This window comes from Octopus sinensis, linkage group LG6 (assembly GCF_006345805.1).
Source record: "Octopus sinensis linkage group LG6, ASM634580v1, whole genome shotgun sequence".
NCBI lineage: Eukaryota > Metazoa > Mollusca > Cephalopoda > Octopoda > Octopodidae > Octopus > Octopus sinensis.
Genome location: NC_043002.1, coordinates 6,340,067 through 6,346,536, shown reverse-complemented (window position 1 = coordinate 6,346,536; position 6,470 = coordinate 6,340,067). Strand labels below are relative to the sequence as shown.

Below are 6,470 nucleotides of genomic sequence, written 5' to 3'. Positions count from 1 at the left end.
TATGTGTCTGTCAGTATTCATACATTTTTGTGACGACTGACACATACACACATCTAAAGATACGGACAGATACACAGAGGGACAGAGATTCCTATGGTGTGCGTGAACGTATGTCTGTGTGTGACTGTCTTCGTATATGTATGTGACTGTACCGCCCAACAGGGAAACGCGCCAATTTTGAAAGAATTTAGATTAGTTGCGGCCTGGACGTTGAACTAACAACAGCGTTCACTTTGAAGTACCACTGTTAGCATTTTCCTTTTCACCATGGAGAGTTGTGGTTTAAACAGCATTAACGATTATCTCTACTTATGTACTGAAGTATTATTCTAGTTTTTATAACCAGCATGAAGATTTTGCTGATTTGACAGCACTCACAACACTCGCAAATATATCTAAAGAGAAAACGTTATTCTGGTTATTATAACAAATTCGGAAACTTAGCGGAGTAGAAAGCCTTAGCGGTTCTTTCAATATAACTACCGAAATGTTATTCCAGTCCTTTATAACCAGTTTGAAGATAATGCTTTTTTAAAAGTCCTCGCGTCCTTATTGCATTCCTGCTATGCTGCTTTATCAGGGTGAGTATTCAACGCGGCGCAACCTTTTCACTGCGTTAGTCTGTATTTATTCCACTACATATAAACTTACACAATTAAAATATATAACAAGTTTTAAATTAATTAACGTTCACAACAGCACCATATACTTTTCTACAAATTTAATTCAGCGTTCGTTTAAAAATTGTAAAATAATGAATTATTTTTACAAGAAAAATTGAATCATGTCTTCTGAATTTTCTTGGAGCTTGACTTTCTTCATCGTCACATTCAATCCTGAATTTTATGGCAGTTAGTACATCTTCCACATAAATGTTGACTTTCTGTACTTCGTAATATTGGTGAATCATAGTTATTTTTGTTAAATTGGTGAATTTCCGACGCTGGAATATTTCTTTTGGAAATATTCCCTGAAAAAAAAGTATTTTATAGCATATAGAACCAGTTACAAACAAAAAGGTGTCGTCAAATGACTTCAATTCTTACCAACTGATGTTAAAACCAGAACATTCAAATCAATTACACTTATATCGTGATCTATTTCAGTAATACTTGGTTGATATCTATGCAAAAGTTGAGAGTCAACGTCTCCTCAACATTCGTAGCAATAAGAAAAAGTTAAGTGCTAAAAATTATGTTCATCTCCAAGATGCTCTGAGAATAGATGTTGATATTCAAAACACGGGACAACTTATAATCCTCTCATCATCGTTCACAGATGGTCCTCGATATATGCATGAACGAACACAAGATGCTATGACATATGTCAGGACATGGGAAAACCAGATCTTTTTGTCACTTTCGTCTGCAATCGAAAAATGGGAGGAAATAAAATCTAACCTTCTTCCAGCGTTGCATCTTCTGGTATTGCGGCTACCCTCCTCAACGGTGGAAGAACTGCATCTTCCATTTTCAAGCTCCCTCTAAACCATGCAATGAAAGAATCTCAAATGTGCAATATTTCCCCAAACTCTGCAATGGCCACAGTTCTCCAAAAAACTTACCTCATTGTTTGGCATGAGTCCACTGTCACATTGTGGAGCTTCAGAGATGCTTGGCTGTACCTTCCAAGATATAAAAAAAACAATAGCACGCTCATAGGAGGAGTAACAGTTCTTCTTGTAGATGATTTTCGCCAAACGGTGCTAGTTATCCCTAAAGGACCAAAAGCCGATGAGGTCAATGCATGCTTAAAAAAATCCTACCTTTGGAGACAAGTGAAAAGACTTCATCTTAAAAGGGTCATCAGAGTACTTCAACTAGGTGATCATACGAGCTTATGGCGGCGAGCTGGCAGAAACGTTAGCACGCGAAATGCGTAGCCGTATTTCGCCTGCCGTTACATTCTGAGTTCAAATTCCACCGAGGTCGACTTTGCCTTTCATCCTTTCGGGGTCGATTAAATAAGTACCAGTTACGCACTGGGGTCGATATAATCGACTTAATCCGTTTCTCTGACCTTGTTTTCCCCCTCTGTGTGTAGCCCTTTATGGGCAGTAAATAAATAAGATTGGTAATGGGATATAAACAGTCAAGTCAAGACTTCAGCAACATGAAATTACATGCGGTCAAATGATACTTTCTCTTAGTGATCTTATGGGTAAAGTATTTCCGAATTTTTCTGTCAATTATACTGATGTAAACTGGTTATGTGAAAGAGCTATACTAGCTCCAACTAATGAAATAGTGCATAAACTCAATCATGAACTTCTTCAAACGTTAACAAATACATCAGAAATTACTTTTCAATCAAGATCAGGTTGCTCAATACCCTGTTGAATTTCCTACCAGCGTCGCCTTACTGGCACTTGAGCCTCGTGCTAGTAGGGTGCCAAGAGCACCATCAGAGCGTGATCGTTGCCAGAGCGGCTATCTGGCCTCCGTGCTGGTGGCACGTAAAAGGGCACCATTCGAGCGTGATCGTTACCAACGTCGCCTTATTGGCATCTGTGCCGGTGGCATGTGTAAAAGATTCGAGCAAGGTCATTGCCAGTACCGCCTGACTGGCCCCCGTGCCGGTGGCACGTAAAAAGCACCCACTACACTCTCAGAGTGGTTGACGTTAGGAAGGACATCCAGCTGTAGAAACTCTGCCAGATCAAGATTGGAGCCTGGTACGGCCGTCTGGTTCGCCAGCCGTCAGTCAAAATCGTCCAACCCATGCTAGCATGGAAAGCGAACGTTAAACGATGATGATGATGATGATGATGGCTTAAACCCATTCGGATTCCGCCGCATAACTTGACACTAAAGTTGGGTGCTCCCATTATTTTGCTTGGGAATCTTGACCCATCTCATCCGTTTAATGGAACTCGCTTAATTATTACTTCCATGAAACCCCATCTCTTACAGGCAACAATCATAACTGGTGGTCATAACATTCATAACAAAGGAGAAAATGTCTTCATTCCAAAAATTCCTCTCATACCTACAGATGTACCATTTGAATTTAAGATGCTTCAGTTTCCTGTCAAACTAAGTTTTGGTTATTTCAATTAACAAATCTCATGGCCAATCTCTAAAGATGGTTGCACTTTATCTTTCTACTACATGCTTCTCCCATGGCCAACTCTATGTTGCTTGCTCGCGAGTTGGAAGCAGCAACAATTTATTTATTTCGACACCAAAAAAAGTTACACAATGAATGTTGTTTGCCCTGAGGTGCTTTAAGATTAACAGATTTTCAGTTCTATTATCATTACAATTTGGGTACTTATTAATAGGATATAGATATTTTGAAATAATTATGAGAATATATTTTTTATATTTATTATTTACTAATCTGAATATGAACAGCTGTAACCCGGGAAACGCCGGGTCATTCAGTTAGTTATGTGTGTGTGCGCGCGCGTAATGTATATACGCATATACATACATGTTCTGCCATTTGTTTCTGTGTTCATTAATATATTCTTACCATTTACTTCCTTTTCTTTGGTGGCAGATTTGATTTGTTTACTGCAATCTTAAGGATGAATCCAAGGAAAGAAGCTTTTTCTTTTTTGACATAAAAACAGAGGGTAGAATGAAAATGGAAGTATTTATAAAAGAAAAACTGATTTCATTTTCTAACTCCAAAATATTCAATAAAAGTTTTTAAAAATTATTCTTAAAAGGAACTACGATGATATACCTTTCTTTAGCCGTTGAGGACAATTACGCTCATTTTAAATCTTACAACTACAGAGGAATTACAACCGTGTTTCGTGGTCTGCTACCACAACAGCTCCTTTATAGGATCCAGTTAGCTCAAGACATCATCAGGAGGAACCACATCCGGTTTCGGCCCCGACTCCTCTACCGTTTTGACGTGGCAGGGCTCCCCTTTTGGAGGTGACTTCAGCTCTGGTGTTGGGTGAATGTCTTCTTTCTTCTTTCTTCTGTTCCCTGGCCTCTTCCGGGAAAACCCGGAAATGTTAACAACTAAAGCAGGTGACAAAACTGCATGGAAATTAAAACAAGTTACATAAACTTGGAAAGAATGGAGTAAGGAACCTATACGAAGAATAAAAACTTAGAAAATATGTATAAAAATTGGGACATGTGACAACTGAATAACTATAAAAAAAATAATAAATTATTTAAAAAAGTGCATAAGATAACATTTATGCGCCCACACGTTTGGAAATGCACGGGTTAGGTCAGGTTAAGATATTACACTCTTCTGTTCATGCCACTACATGTACTAATGAAGAAAGCACCCAAAAGTGCATTCTCAACATTTTTGGGTTTAGACGAAATAAAATGAAAAAGAACCTGCTGCACTCTGAGGCTTTTTCCTTCTTAAACATGTGATAACATTCTGGAGACATTTTTGAGGGAGTGGGGTCTGTCGCGTGAGCATCTCCTGTAATCCGTCTTTATTTATTTCTCATCAGCCAGTATATCATTCTCTCTTACGTCATTCAATTCAATTTTTGGACAATGAAGGATTGGTGTGCATATCTAACAGATGCGAAATGGAACCTTTTGGAGTCGACGTCTTTTTGTTGCATTTTACTCGCCTTTAGAGCAGGAATTTTCCCGGTAATTTTCCATTCCTCTGTGGCTTGCATCACGTCACAATATGATGAAGCATTACTATTGGCCGAAGGTAAGCTACGCTTGTCGGTTTCTGAGAATAGGGACAAGACAGATTTTAACAAATTTCATGGAGCTGGAATTGGTTAGGATTATTGCCAGTGCTGCTATTAGCGACTCTTCATCATTTATCACTGTGGTTAAGATGTGGTATCCTTCGGAGAGGCCAAGTCAGTTCCCAATATCGTAGGAGAGGTAATCTCCTCTGATTTTTCTGTTCTTCAATCGGTGGTGCTCTGAGAATTGTAGCAACTTATGAGACTTGCCATTTCCTGAGCAGCTACTTTCCTTCTTTATGCACGTACTGTTTCTAAAGTCACATAGTACATGAAAGAACTTTTTGCTACCACACATGTCGACTTACTTCCCTGAAATACAAGCTTCATCACCGTTCCTTCATCACTTACAACTGGTAACAGTTCAGGAATGGCCTTGTAGTATTCGGTGGTTATAAGAAATTGTATGTTGACTGAAACCGCAGCTGACCGAATATCAATCTTTGTAACTTCAACCCTGACTGCCTGCTTATACTGTGTCACGAAGGCAACATTGTTACCAACATTTAAGAAACTGATTTTCGTGTTTCCTTCTACCAAATTTTATGCCACTAGTGTAGGTGTGTCTTAAACCTGCACGAATATGCTTGCTTTGTGCTCATTTCTGAAAAGTATGTGTATAGGTACTGGTAGCTTGTTGCTCTGAAATAGCCCGCGAACACTTCCAGTGTAGGAACGAGTAGATGGCATCCAGAGGAGAAGATTAGAAATTGCCATCTGCTCGCGATACCAGAGGGCGCACCCTCTCCTACCCTGATGTAACCTCCAGGGATACAGGCATCCAGTAACAGGACCTCCGTAATGCTATGATGGACCGTGAAGTCTGGCGTAGCATGGTAAATTCCATTGTCTCGACCACGGTCGAACAATGACGATGATGATGTAGGAACGAGCCAGAAAATGCTCACGCCTCGGCTGTGTTTTAGGTAAATAATTTATTAATGAACAAAGCTTATGGGTAGCTTGCTGCTGACATGTTTCACGATGCGTTCCGTAGTTTTCGTTCCATATTGCCTATTTATATCGCATACTCAAAAATATTCACTTAAGGTAATCCATAACGGAACTGTTTAAAAGTGCGTCTTTCCGCGGCAGGAAAAGATGAATGTAACAACAGCAGAAGTAGCAATAACAAGAACAGCAAAAACAAGAACAGACAGCAACAACAACAACAACAACAACGGTGGTGGTGATGATGATGATGACGATAACAAGAACCACGACGACGATGACAACAACAACAACATTTACGTCCATTGAGGTCATTTCGCTTCATCTCTGTCGGTGTCATGTAAGTGAATTGAAAACGGAGACAAACCATTAGCAGACATGTGTCTTGTTGTGAGCGTATTAGCATGGAGACTTATCTAGCCAGTCAATATACTTCCTAGGAGCTAATGAAATGTAATGATTCGTGCCAGGGCGCTTTTCTCGCACACGTCTCTCTATGCGTACATGTAAACACACAGTGACATACAGACACTCACACACAAACACACACAAACACACACACATGCACACAAACACACACAAGCGCGCACACACAAACACAGAAACACACACGTACATACATGCTCACATATATGTATGTAACGCAATATATATATATATATATATACGTATATGTGTGTCTGTGTGTATATATATATAAATATATATATATGTATATATATATATGTATATATATATATGTATATATATATATGTATATATATATATATATATGAATATTTATATATATATGTGTGTATATATATATATGTCCACATATATG

General features: G+C 38.8%; 1 long non-coding RNA gene across 1 annotated transcript; it reads right to left on the bottom strand.

Annotated features, from left to right (window-relative positions):
• Positions 1–706: 706 nt before the first annotated feature.
• On the bottom strand, positions 707–6,221 carry LOC118763808. Its single transcript, XR_004999557.1, has 2 exons — positions 3,694–6,221; positions 707–970 (listed from the first exon to the last, which is right to left on the bottom strand). It is a non-coding gene; the product is annotated as an uncharacterized LOC118763808 (long non-coding RNA).
• Between the last annotated feature and the right edge of the window lie 249 nt (positions 6,222–6,470).